The following is a 15,436-nucleotide window of genomic DNA, read 5'->3' as shown; positions in this document are numbered from 1 at the left end:
TCAATATTATCGTTTCATTAGTTTCGATAATATTTTGATGAGTTAGTTACAAATATTTTAAATTGATAATTATTTGTCATTTGTGTGCTTCACTTATATAAATTATGATTTATGCATTTATAAAATCCATAATTTGGTTGATTTTTAGGTTATTATACCTTATACGTTGTGCTTAGATATATATATTTTCAAAATTTGTTTCAGTTCAATTAGTTCTATATATTATGCTCATTATAATTTATTATATAACATAAAATCAACATTTTGAATTTTAATTTGAGAAACAATTTTGAAAGTAAGGTATATAAGTTCTTAATTAATTTATTCGTCTAATATGACAAAAGACTAAACCTAGATAAATAAAAAAATGATTCAATTTATTTTTTTAAAAAAGCAAAGCATGTTTTCACCCGAACATATTGGAGTGCATTTTAAGTTACTAGCAAGAAGCATGTACGATGCACGTAAATTTTAATTATTATTAAATAATTAATATTTACGTGTATCGTACGTGCTTCTTGCTAGTAACTTAAAATGCACTCCAATATGTTCGGGTGAAATCATGCTCACAACTTGTTTGTTCCTTCTACTTCATCTAAAGTTTCATCATTGAAATTTTTATTCAATAAATAACTTAACCCACCAGTTGGATTCGATAATTCACCTAAAATCTGAAATTATAGAAAACAAATATTGTTGGGGATCGAAATAGAGTTTAGAGGGGGGGGGGGGGGGGGGGGTGTGTGAATAAACTCTTTCCTTTGACGGTCGTTTTTGCAAATGATGCGAGAATCCTGTTAGAGATTATAGCTATTCTTGTTTGAGAGTAAATCCAGCAGATCACAATAAATAGTGCGAAAACGATCCAATGGAGTACTATCACTAAAAGACTTTGGTTTTTACAGTACAACACTTGTACACACCCACTTCAGCAGGACTTATCCTTCGCCTACTGAAACTCTTAGTTTCTCAGCACGATAATATGAATATACCAGAGTTCTAGAAAAGACTCTTTTCCAGATTACAAACTCTTCTCAAAGATGTAGTAACTTGAATATGATTGTAGAGAGAGTAAGAAACAGTCAGCACAATATGATCTTAAAAGATCAGATAACTAAAGTGAAGCGTGTGCTGCTTTTCTGTATATTGAGCTTGAAGATGATAAGTAGTTCTGAGTGCTCAAATCGACGTTCGTATATGAAAGAATGTAAACGTTGTTTCGGTATCGGTAACCTATAAATGTCGTTGATCTTGTGTATTTATAGAAGTCTTGAATCCAACGTCTATAAGCAAAACGGCTTCTTTGACTTCTGATAAAATCAGCTTTATTACCTAAAGAGGTTCCTGCAAAAAGCTTCAGAACAATCATCTTGTTTCATACCACATTTGTTAAAACTTATTAAATGACTTTGTTCAGCATTAATGATGCATTTAATACTTTGTACTTGGTAAAGTAACGGTAACATTTAATATAAGATCGTTAGGTTCTGATTCAGTAGAAGTCAAGTTCTGCTTCTGTTTTTCTAAGCTGATAAGTACTCGAAGAGTACTGCTTTGTTAAGGCGATACGAGAACTTCTGCTTTTATATTATCTTCTGGTTTTACTAAAGCGATCTACTGGTTTTGACTATCATCACCACAATTCAATTAAGTCTATCAATTTTCCCATTTGTGGTGATGCCAAAACCTAGAAGTTAGTATGAAAAAGAGAACATTTAGATCAAAAACAGATAAAAATAATAACCAAATATTTGAAAAGTCAATAGTAAAGCAGAGTTCAAGAGAGTATTATTCAGAAGATTAATCATCAGTCCCAATATCTTTGAATAGTGCATCATCATCCTGAGGATCTTGGCTTCTGAAGGATGATTCTGCTTGATGATGTCCTCCTAATCTACCTTCCTCTGTCCTTTTATCTGTCCTCCGTTCTACTGTTTTCCCCTTTTTGGCATCAATGCGAGTAAGAAGTTCATCCATTCGTCCAGATAGACTGATAATGCTATCATTCATCATCTCCAAGAATGGGACTTGATTCAAAACACGATCATTTATGGCTTGAAGGGATTGAGATTGGGACTCAATCTTGGCGTCAATAGATTCCAGCTTCAAATCAGTAGCCTCCACTTTAGTGGAAATGGAGCGTAGAGACGACTCATGATCAGCGACAGTTCGAATAACACCTGATTGACTGAGCATGATGTTAGCATGACTGGACAAAACGTTTTTTCCTGAAAAGGCTTGAGTCAACTTCAAGTTTTGCCAAAGATTCAGCCGTGTTAAAAAATTGTTTTGAAATGCGGTCATAGAAAAATTTGGTGGCACTGACTTCACCAGCATGAACGTAAGACAAATGTTTGATGATCTCTGAAACTTTTTCAATATTTCGTCTCAAAGTATCAATCTCAGACTAAAGATCGAAGTGCTCTTCTTCCGGTGATGGAGTTCTTGCGAGTAAGCGTTCCGAGATTTCAGCAATATGCGCAACATGAGAAATGCGACAAGGTGAATCAGTAGGAAGGACAACAATTGCAGTAGAAGAAACAGGATCTGTAGGGGCAGTAGAAATAGCAGTAGTCTGTCTAGTAGAAGATCTTTCAGCAACAGCAGAGGGTTCAGGAAGTGTTCTTTCTTCTGGTTGCTTGGCTTCCATGGCCTCTAGTTGTTCCAGCTGCTGGAATTGGAACATTCAGGATGGCTACCATTTCTGCAGAAAAAATCTCTAAATTTGGCAATGATTGAGATGGGGCAGCATCTGATTCTGCTAAATGGTGTTCTGCTGGAAGAGCTATTGGTTGAACTAAATCATTAGCCTGAGCGGCTTCTGATGCAGCAGATACAGTAACAACGATAAACTGAATGACTTCATCCACTGAAGCCAATTCACGAACAGATAGGAGAGAAGAAGACTGAGTAGGCTGCTTCGGAGATGCAAGAGTACTAGAGACTTTAGCTTCTGGTGGAGCTGTAGTCCTTTCCTCAACTGGCTCAGTCTGAGCAAAGTCTGGAATGAAGCCTACTGAATACGGTATAGGTTCTCCAAATGTCTGTTCTTGAGTAAGAAGTTGCTCATTAATTATTCTCAAACGGTCAGATAGAATGTGGATCATATTCTGATCCTGAGCAGCAGTTGGAATCATAGCATCAAAATTTGACTGAAGAGTCTTCAAAACTGATTCCAGCTTTTGTCGTTTCATCTGCTCAAGAATGAAACCTCGGCGTTTCATGGCTTCAATCACATATTCAGTCTTGGCAAGTTTAAACACCTTTTCTTCATTCTTTACCATTTTACTTAATGCACCTCGTGTTCAGAAGAATGTGAGAGGATGAAAAACTCGAACCTTATGCCAATCATCAAAGAAGGTCATCCCTTCATTGGCAGATCTTTCAATCTCTTCCAGATGAAGATCAATACCAGTTAAAACAGATGATTTGGCGCCATGAAATTGTGGTTCTGTAACAAGTTTCCCTTTGCCTTTATCTAAAAATGAGGCAGACAACATAGGTCGAAAAGCAGAAGACCTTGCAGTTGATTCACGAATAACAACTCCAGACGAGGGTCTGAAGGTTGGAGCAGTAGAAGAGGTGGTGGCAGAAGTGACTGCTGGTGTAACGTACCGTAGTTTTTCTACTCAAAATTTGCGGAAAATTAAAAATTTTCTTAAATAAACGTGAACATTCAAATTCGATAAAAGAAATAAACTGTACGTCTCACAAGTTGTTGCAACCAAAAGATTTGAAATTTAAAGTTCGACAAAAGTATTTGAACATTTTCATAAAACTAAAACTTGGCGGTCCTCGGGTCTAGCCTCCTACTCAGTCCAAGCCTGCCCCTTGGTCACCACCTCCAGCCTCCTCATAATCATCCTCACCTGCACCGATCAAGTCTAGTGAGTCTAAAGACTCAACACGTATAAACTTGGAGTAACGAATAATACGTAATAAAACCACATTCAAATTTAAAATAGAACATACATAATTGAAACTTGAACTTACACTAAACATGATCATACGTACATAACTTAGACGTGCAATAACGTGAAAACTTTCATAAACATACTTGCATACTTGTACATACATAACATACATGAACTTCATTATTTTGCGTAGAGGCATGTTTCAAAGCAAGTGACCTATAACATAATCGCCTGATCAGACTAAACCACAGTACTGGGATGACAGGGACGTATCCACTGCCACATACATGAGATCCCCGTTCATGCTTTAACGGGCGGATTGGTCCCCGTTCATGCTTTAACGCTTTCCAATCCTGATCTAAACCCGTTCATAATTTAACGGTGTGGGTTGGTCCCCGTTCATGATTTAACGGTTTCTAACCCCATACATACATTGGTCACAAGACATTTAGCATACCTCAAAACTTGAAAATATTTTCTTGCACGTCAAACATACTTACTTGGCGTTCAGGGATTCGTTGGACTTCGATTGGGGCCGCTGCTGCACACTAACGTAATTACATGCACTTAAATTTCATAACTTAGATGTAGGTACTCGTGCTCACCCCCGAAGTAATTAAATATCATATGACATTCTAGATCTCTCGCGACTTGACCTCGTTAAATCATCGTATTAACCCGTGACATCGAACCCCGAACAATCTCTAAAATGACGTGTGAACATTTTCCAAAAATAAAAGACATGCACTTACTATTAAAAATTGAAAAGAAGAAGGAACAAAATATTTGGACAGAAGGGGTGGCGCTCGGGCGGTAAAACTTTACCGCTCGGGCGCCAGGGTCCGCGCTCGGCGGTAACAAATTTTCGCTCGAGCGCCGAGGTTACTGGGAAGAACACTCGGACAGAAAGAATGGCGCTCGGGCGGCAAAAGGTTACCGCTCGGGCGCCGAACAAACTGGACTCCGCGACCAATAAACTTATACTCTCCAATTTCGATTACACATACAGTGATCAACGCTTCGAGAATCATCCTAGGACACTATGATCCATACTCGACACCATAAAAATGTCCCAAACGTTCACGCACTCCAAACGAGCAACAATTCCGCGAACACAAATTTTCACCCCAAAATGCTTCCTACGGCTTCTAGTGTATTCGAGCGCCTATCGACACTAAACGACATATGAAATAACTGACCCCAAATTGTACTAATCATACCTAGACGCAGCAACGATCACCCGTCGATTCCCAACGAAGCCTGCAGCAACAAAATCTCGCGAACACATCAATACATAATTTTCTGAGAAATGAAGTTTGAGCAGTCCCACGAAAAATGCCATAACCCACTCAATTTTTATCCAAATATTCCGAATTTAGTGTCTAATCGAAGGTATCAAAAAGTTCTACAATTTTCGTGCTGAAATTTTTCTCAGAATCACGACCGAAAAGTCGCAGTATGTAAAAAGACAGCAAAAACGAGTTTTCAGATCTAAAAATTATTTCAAAACTGATCCAAACCATTTTCTGCTCCAAAGACGAACGTCATACATAAAGTTTTACGTATAAAAATAACACAACACATAATATGACGAGATCGATGCAAAAATAACAGAATATAAGTGCCTTTGATGATTTGAAATACCGTAACAACGACACCGACGCGGGAAAGAAGCGAGGTTGATCCGGGACGACTTGCGGCTCGACTTTCTTGCAATAAAATCACCGAAACCTTGCTGGGGAACAAAGGAAAAGGTGGCTGCTATTCTCTCAAGAACCCTAATATCTATTGCTCTCAAAAATAAAAACTGAAAAATGAATGTGAATGTGTTTGCTATCGTGAATGTGTGCGTGAGTTAGTGGGTGTGTGCGTGTGTTTAGGTGATTAATTAGGAGAATTAAGTTGCTTAATCACATAATTAACATACAAATAAAAATGCTAATTCAAATGCTAGTAAAAATAATGTTACTTAGAAATTCTAATGAAATGTTAACCCACTAAAGTTTAAAATGCACGATTGGAAATTCTTTAAAGATTTTAAGAAAACCTCAAATTCATCTAATAATTAAATTTAGGCTTTAAAAATATTAAAACTAAATATGTTGTTTAAAATGCCCCATCCTTAACTTAAAATAAGATATCACATTAAAAAATTGCCAAACTCGTCATCGGTCTCAATCCTCGTTCCCGCCTCGAATAATCGCCTGAAACAGGAAACTCGAAAACGTTTTAACGTACATCACATAAACATTAAAATAATACAATTTAAATAAATCCTGCATCACTAAAATCATTTTAGACTTAAATAAAATATTTAACAATTAAATAAATGCACGGGTTATACGTGTACTGAATTCGGGCACTACAGCTGGTTTAGTGACAGGAGCAGAAACTAGCAAAGAAGGCGTGGCTTCTGGAAACACTTGTCTCAACGGGACAATGTCCAAATCAGCAATGACTGCTGTTTTCTTAATGCGAAGCACTGTGCGGGCCTTCTTCTTGCTGGGGGTGGCAGGGATAGATGCTTGAGTAGGAGCAGCAGACTCCTCAGAAAATGTTTTATCAGAATCAGTGGAGATAACCACACTTTTTCTTTTGATCTTCTTTTGAGGTCCTTGCACCTTAGTCTGAGCATCTCCAATCTCTCTTTTTAGAGCAACAAATTCTGCCGCAGTTGGCTTTGGCCTCAGGGCGAGCACATTATCAGCATCGGCCATTGTCACAAAAGAAGCGTCCTGATCAGTAGTGAAAGGAAAACCAACATCCTTAAGTATTTTGCTGATTTGAACAGCAAACCCAGAACTCTTTTTCAGAACCATATCCTTCAGGATTCTAAACAGGAATTCACTCCAATCCACTTTAAATTCAGAGGTGATGGCCAGCATCGCTTGAACTTTTTTCTTGGTCAATTTGTTAAAAGTACCGGCTTTGACCAACAGTGCTTTTGCAACAATATCAGCAAGTACCTGGTATTCCATCTTGAGTAGCTTCTTGAAGCAAGAAGGAGAGAGTTCCTCTCCAGAAGCTGAGAAAGTAACGAGAGCAGCCGACATCTCCTCCTCAGACGTATCAGAAAAATCTGAGATACCTGAGCATGGGAGCAAGAAGGTCGATCTCAAAAGGGCAGCATCAATTGAAATAGATACATCTTCTTGGGAATAGATGATTTTCCCTTCGTCAACCTTAGCTTTCGCATAAAATTCTAGGAGAGCAGTTTTGTAGATAACTGCTGGTGCTTCCAGAAACCTTCTAAGTCCAGATTTCTCGATGGGTTTTGAACATGTTGACCAGATTTTTGTCCTTGATTGTCAACACTGAAGCAAAATTAACTTTATAGGCATTGAGTGTGTAAGCTCCAGCCATTTTTCTGCAAGTAGAAATAAGTTTGAATTAGATTTTGCAGTAGAATGTGAATACGAGAGAAAACAGTAGTTAGTGTGCGAAAGATCTGAAAGCGTAAAGGTAAAAAGACTGAGAAGAGACGGTTAAAGTCTAGAATGTATAGCCGTCAGTGAAACATAAAGACACGTGTCAATATGTTTACGGTTGAATTTGAAAATTTGAGCAGAAAGTGTCAGATACGCCAAAATTTTAAAAAGTAAAATAAAAGACGGGCTGTCCAAAGCGGTTACTAAAAAATCAGAAGAGAGTTTGTCGTCTTATGATAATATCTACTGGAAGTTATGGAGTGCTGAAATATTTTCAACATCTGGATAAAAACCAGTAGACACATTGTTTTATCGAAAAGACAAACCTTCTTCTGCTTCTGATAAAGCACGGAAGACAGAATAAAATAACATTCCCCCTCAATTAATGCAACTAATAAATGCAAAAGATACGATATCTGCGGGAATGATAGATGACTCTTGATATTCTTGCAATATGTGACCGATTGGACGTCTCTTTAGCTTCCCAATACTCTATATAAGTACCTGCAATCTCACAAATAAGGTTATGTACACAAATAATAACAAATCTCAAATGGATGATGCATAAATGCTCTCGGAGTCTTCTCCAGAGATTGATTCAGCAGAGGAATTGCAAGGACCATTTCCAGCTTCTCGTAAGATGATGTCTGAAGACATCATTTTTCAAGATATGAAGACTTGGAAGAAATTCATTGGCTTGTAATATGAACAATCAGTTAGATTATTCTCTCTTAGAAGGACTAATATGCGGAATCATCCCTTTCACAAACCACGATCACGCGAAAAGAGGTGATTCCAGCAGAGCTTAGTTAGGTTCCTTTTGAAGTACTTTGCAGTACTTCAATCTGTTTATCAACAAAATGTAATAGATAGGATAATGTAATGCATCTGGTTTTGTGAATGAAATATTCCATTTTGTCATATAGCTGTTTATCTACTGCTTTTTACTTAATGCAAATAAATAAGTAAATAAACAAATAACAAAAAAAAAAAGTATAAGCAGAAGAAAAGATGAGAAAAACTTAGTCTGGATAATTTAATGCTCGATGACTCTCCGTCTTCCTCAAATCTTATCTATAAAAGGAGATGACTTCTGCTTGTAGTAGCATTTGTATTCCAATGGATTGTGAAAGCAGCACTCATGTTCCTCAGCACTCATGGATACCTCAACTTTTGCAAGAATTAAAACAAGGTGCAGAAGACTTCATCTTTGCGGAGGTTATGTACATTTGGACTACTGCTCATGACTTCCAATCAATCAATACCGGAGAATTTCCTGCTTCTGCTAAACATAGCTCACTTGCAAGAAGATTCAAGAGGCTTGCTCGAGTTGATCACATATCCGAGCTGGTCAAAGATGATGTGCTGAACCATATGCTGCCGTCAAGAGAGTGAGAGTTGCTGGATATAATTGCTAATTCCAGCAACTTACGGAATATTAGAAGTCATGATTTGAACAACTGGTTTAGAATGTGACAAGATGCTATAGAAAGAAGTTTGAATCAAGTTGTAAGACGTCGATTCTATTCTTAATAAAATATCAGTAGTTACCACAAATTGTCTCCTTTTACTTATAAACGAATTGATATGAGTTGAATAACATGCAACTGAAAACATCAATTTACTCAAGTTAAATCAATTAAACCAAGAACATTTCGAAAATAAGAAAACCTATTCTCAGGCAGAGGCTTTGTAAAGATATATGCTGCTTGTTGATCAGTAGAAACGTATTCCAGACGAATGTCCTTCTTCTGCACATGATCTCTAATGAAATGATATCTGATATCAATGTGCTTTATTCTGGAATGAAGTACTGGATTTTGCGTGATTGCGATAGCACTGGTATTGTCACAGAAGATGGGTGATTCAGAAGCTTGAACTCCGTAGTCTTTAAGTTGTTGTTGTATCCAAAGAATTTGAGAGCAGCAATTTCCAGCAGCAATGTACTCTGCTTCTGCAGTAGATGTAGCTATGGAAGTCTGCTTTTTACTAAACCAGGAGATCAGCCTATCACCAAGAAATTGACAAAAACACTTGTGCTTTTTTCGTCTAATTTGCAACCTGCATAATCAGCCTCTGAATATCCAATAAGATTGAAAGATGAATAATTGGGATACCATAAGCCGACATTTTGAGTGCCCTTCAAATATTTCAGTATGCGCTTAGCAGCAATGTAATGTGACTGCTTACTGGCAGTAAGATATAACAGTGAACCAATAAGACCATGATACTGAGTTACCTCTACTGAAATTCCACTTTCATCCTTGCCAAGTTTAGTAGATGAGTTCATAGGAGTAGAAGCAGCAGAGCATGTTTCCATGCCAAAACTTTTCAGTAGTTCCTTAGTATACTTAGCTTGATTTAAGAAGATTCCAGTATCAAGTTGCTTGATCTATAGTCCTAGGAAGAATGTTAATTATCTCATCATGCTCATTTCAAATTGTTCCTGCATCAATTTGGAGAACTTTGCACATAATTTGGGGTTATTTGACCCAAAGATAATGTCATCAACATAAATCCGTACTAACAGAATGTGCTTATTCTCAACTAAAGTGAACAGAGTTTTATCTACTGTGCCGATAATAAAATCATGATTAACAAGAAATTGTTAAAGTGTGTCATACCAAGCTCGAGGCTCCTGTTTTAAACCATACAAGGCTTAGTGTAATTTAAATACATGATTTGGTAAGAAATGATCGATAAAACCTGGAGGTTGTTCAACGTAGACCTCTTCTTGCAGTAGACCATTTAGGAAGGCGCTTTTCACATCCATTTGATATACTTTGATATTTTTGAAAGCAGCAAAGGCTAAAAATATTCTTATCGCTTCAAGCCTTGCTACTGGTGCATAGGTTTCATCATAGTCTATTCCTTCTTCTTGTCTGAAACCTTGAGCTACCAGTCTTTCTTTATTTCTGATCACAATGCCTTCTTCATTTAGTTTGTTTCTAAATACCCACCGTGTTCCAATGACAGGTTGATGAGATGGTCTGGGTACAAGAAACCAAACTTCATTTCTTTTAAATTGATTAAGCTCTTCTTGCATAGCTTCGATCCAACTGGGATCCAGAAGAGCTTCTTCAATTTTCTTTGGTTCATCCTGAGAGATAAAGGCAGCATGCATATATTCATTAATAATTTTCCTTCTGGTTCTTAATGGAGCTGCAGGATTACCAATAACCAAAGATGGAGGATGGGATTTCCTCCAAACAAAAGGATTTAAAGAAAATTCTTCCTGGTTTGATAGATTGGAATCAGGCTCAGCTGAAGCAGTAACAGGTTCTGGAATGTTCACTTCTGGTTCTGGTATATCCTGTGTCTGAGCAATTGGTTCTATCAGAGGAATGTCTGGTTCTGGATTTTGAGCATCTTTAACACTAGGTTCTGCATCATCTTCACTATCCAATTCCAGATGAATCCTGTCTAACCTGTTACTTACATTTGACACGTTAGAAGTTTCAAGAGCGCTGCTATCTTCATCAAAGACAACATGAATAGATTCTTCAACATTAAGAGTTCTATTGTTGAAAATTCTAAAAGCTTTGCTTACTGCTGAATAACCAAGAAATAGTCCAGCATCTGATTTTGAATCAAATGCAGACAAATAATTTTTACCGTTATTGTGAACAAAGCATCAGCAACCAAATATATGAAAATAAGATACGTTAGGCTTACTCTCTTTCCATATCTCATACGGAGTCTGATTGAGTCTTTTGTTGGTCATTGTTCTGTTCTGTGTGTAGCATGCTGTGTTGATTGCTTCTGTCCAGAAGTGCTGAGAGATGTCTGCATCTGTTAGCATTGTTCTAGCGGCTTCTTTAAAAGTTCTGTTTCTCCTCTCAGCTACTCCATTCTGTTGAGGCGTTCTAGCAGCTGAGTATTCATGATGAATGCTATGTTCATCCAAGTATAACTCAAGAATCTTGTTAGTAAACTCAGTTCCCCGATCACTTCTGATTTTAATGACAGAAATATATTTTTCATTTTGAATCTTTTTCAGAAGCTTGATCAGGAGACTACTGGTTTGACCTTTTTCAGCAAGAAATATGACCCAAGTAAATCTGGAAAAGTCATTAACAACAACAAATGTATATTTCATTTCCCCTAAGCTCATGATAAGGATTGAACCAAACGAGTCCATATGCAATAATTTCAAACACCTTGAAGTTGATTTACTACCTTTATTCTTGAAGCTAGATCTGACTTGCTTACCAAGTTGACATGCAGAACAAACATGATTCTTAATGAAGTTTATATCAGGAAAACCATCAAATCTGTTCTGCTTCTTGAGATTATTGATTGACTTGAAATTCAGATGTTTCAATCTCTTATGCCATAGCCAATGTTTATCACTAAGAGAAGCAACTAAACACGTAGGAACATTAATATGATCTATATTCCATGAAACTTTGTATGTGTTGCCTTCTCTTTTTCCAGTTAATACAGTAGACTCATCAGCATTTTTAACTGTGCATGTGTGCTTTTGAAAAGCCACAGAATAACCATTATTACACAGTTGACTGATGCTAATTAAATTGTAACAAATATTTTCAACTAATAGTACATCATTGATAGTAATGTTACCATGGATAATCTTACCCTTACCCACGGTTTTACCTTTTGAGTTATCCCCAAATGTTATTTTTGGTCCAGTACAACTCATTACTTTTGATAGTAGATTTTTCTGTCCAGTCATGTGTCTGGACCATCCACTATCCAGATACCATGTGGAGCTGCTGATTTTGGCTTTCCTCTCCTGTTCATGCAAACACAAATTTTAGTATCTGGTACCCATCTATTTGGGTCCAATCCTTATCAGTCCTTTAGGAACCGACATTTGTACAATTCTAGGTGACCTTGTACTTCAGATATCCAAAGCGGTGTGTGCAACAGAAGATCTGCTATTTCTTGCAGAATGCATCTTACAATGTTGTTCTTCCCTTCTGTTTTTGTTGTCTGGTCTGTATCTATTCTGAAAAGGTCTAGAATTATAGTGCTGGTAGTTTTTAACCTTCATAAGGGGTTGTCCTCCCGAGTTGAATCCTCTGCTGGATCAAGAACTCTGGTGAACTCTTCCCTTAGGTTCAACAGAACCCAGACCGTAATGCTTCCTTCTGTTCGTCTGATCTACAGTCTTTTCAACTCGAACAGTTGGTACTTTTGGTTCATATACCACACTGGATTTGACAAAGTGAATGAATTTCCCTTTGCCTTTATCCAGCTCTGGCTTAGTACTTGTTTCAGAAGTACTTTCATTATTGCTGAATCCGAGACCACTCCTGTCACCGTATTGCTTCTGCAATTCTTACATTTTCTCTAAGGAAACAGAAGACTTGTTTCATGCATTTATCAAAACAGATAGCTTCTGATTTTCAGACCTCATTGTTTGGTAATCTGCATTCACTCTTTCATTCTCAGTTCTTAACTTACTCATCTCAACTTTTAAATCATTGCAGCTGTTCTCTTGCAAGCAAGTGAACTTACTAACTTGATCTTTTAAGTCTTGATTTTCAATCTTAACTTCCTCGAATGGTTGAGAAAGTCTTGAGTACTCTTCCACCATGTCATGCAGTGCTTTAAATCAGTTAATGTAAATTCGTCAAAGTCAAAATCAAGTACCTATCCAGATGTCGAGGTTGGTTCAATATCTGCCATGAGACATTTGATCTCTTCTGCATCACTTTCGCTGGAATGACTTTCTGAGTCAGAAGACTCAGAGCTAGAGTCCACCCATTTAGATTTGCTTTCTTCAGCAATCATTGCTTTGCGGTCTTTTGAATTTCTTGTCATTCCTCGTGTATTCTTTTTTCTTCTGGTCATCCTTCTTGGGCTTTGGACAATCAACAATAAAGTGTTAAAGCACGCCATGTCACCAGGTGGTGAATCCTTCTTGAAGTTCCGGTTATGGCTTTGGTTGGCTCGGTGATTATTCTTCATGAATCTGGAGAATTTCTTCACAAAGAGAGACATAGCATCATTGCTGATATTTTCAGGCAGTCTTTTCAGAAGTGCTCTCAATGATGGTAACCGGTAATTCTTGCGGAACAGCTACAGCAGCAGCGGCAACAGCAGTAGTAACAACAAGAGCCTTTGTAGGTAGATTTGTTGAAGGCTCTTCTCCGCTTCTCACTTCCAGTTCGAACTCATAGGCATTTAAGTCAGCGAACAAGTCATGTAGCTCCAACTTGTTTAGATCTTTAGAGACTCTCATAGCCATTGTTTTAACGTCGCATTCCCTGTGTAAAGCTCTCATCACCTTGAGTGCTATTTCTCTATTGCCATACTCTTTCCCAAGAGCTGCTAGTTCATTAACCAGGCTGCTGAGCCATTCATCAAACTCATTCAGAGTTTCTCCAGCTTTCATCTTAAGATTCTCAAATTTCTGCATTGCTACAGATAGTTTATTCTCCTTCGTCTGATCATTTCCTTCACAGATTTGGATGAGTTTTTCCCAAATCTCTTTAGCAGTAGAACACATTTTGATTTTGCTGAAGGTATTTTTGTCGAGGGTTTTGTAAAGAATATCCTTCGCAACATTATCAAGATTGGCTTTCTTTTTATCTTCGCCAGTCCATTCACTTCTGTGTTTCTCCACCATCTGAGGTGCTCCCTCAGTAACAGCAACATCAGTGTTAGATTTTAAGATCTTCAAAGGACTATATGTGATGACAAACCACATGTTATCGTCTTGAGATGCAAGATGAGCCTGCATCCGGATCTTCAAGTCATCAAATTCTTCTTTTGAGAACATAGGAACCTTGCTGAAGTGTGCCATATCTGTTAGTAAATATAGAACAAGAAAAATCTGCTCTGATACCACTTGTTGGGGATCGAAATAGAGTTTAGAGGGGGGTGAATAAACTCTTTCCTTTGACGGTCGTTTTTGCAAAGGGTGCTAGAATCCTGTTAGAGATTATAACTATTCTTGTTTGAGAGTAAATCCAGCAGATCACAATAAATAGTGCGGAAACGATCCAACGAAGTACGGTGAAACACAATAAAACAATAGGCAGTAGACAATAGTTGTTTATGGAAGTTTGAAGATAAAATCTTCTACGTCTCCCCTTGTTCTGTTTCCAGAAGGTATCACTAAAAGATTTTGGTTTTTACAGTACAACACTTGTACACACCCACTTCAGCAGGACTTATCCTTCGCCTACTGAAATTCTTAATTTCTTAACACGATAATATGAATACAGCAAAGTTCTGGAAAAGACTCTTTCCAGATTACAAACTCTTCTCAAAGATGTAGTAACTTGAATATGATTGTAGAGAGAGTAAGAAACAGTCAGCACAATATGATCTCAAAAGATCAGATAACTAAAGTGAAGCGCGTGTTGCTTTTCTGTATATTGAGCTTGAAAATGATAAGTAGTTCTGAGTGCTCAAATCGACGTTCGTATATGAAAGAATGTAAACGTTGTTTCGGTATCGGTAACCTATAAACGTCGTTGATCTTGTGTATTTATAGAAGTCTTGAATCCAACGTCTATAAACAAAACGGCTTTTTTGACTTCTGATAAAATCAGCTTTATTACCTAAAAAGGTTCATGCAAAAAGCTTCAGAACAATCAGTCTTGTTTCATACTACATTTGGTAAAACGTATTAAATGACTTTGTTCAGCATTAATGATGCATTTAATACTTTGTACTTGGTAAAGTAACGGTAACATTTAATATAAGATCGTTAGGTTCTGATTCAGTAGAAGTCAAGTTCTGCTTCTGTTTTTCTAAGCTGATAAGTACTCGAAGAGTACTGCTTTGTTAAGGCGATACAAGAACTTCTGCTTTTATACTATCTTCTGGTTTTACTAACATGATCTACTGGTTTTGACTATCATCACCACAATTAAATTAAGTCTACCAAATATAATATCAAGTTCTGATCCACAAAAATACAAGCTCGAAAGCCGAAGAAAGGCATAACAATATACAAAACAATAACTAAGATGTAAAAAAATAAGGCACCAAGCATAATACTAGAGTAAACCGCATATCAAATTCGAATATGAAAAGAAAAATAAGAATGTCAGAATGTTTACTTATATCAAATTCGAATATGAAAGGAAAAACAAGAATGCTGGAATGTTTACT

Source organism: Primulina tabacum, chromosome 9 (assembly GCF_025594145.1).
Source record: "Primulina tabacum isolate GXHZ01 chromosome 9, ASM2559414v2, whole genome shotgun sequence".
Lineage (NCBI taxonomy): Eukaryota > Viridiplantae > Streptophyta > Magnoliopsida > Lamiales > Gesneriaceae > Primulina > Primulina tabacum.
The sequence above is the reverse complement of the archived record's forward strand: the minus strand, read 5'-3'. Positions refer to the sequence as shown.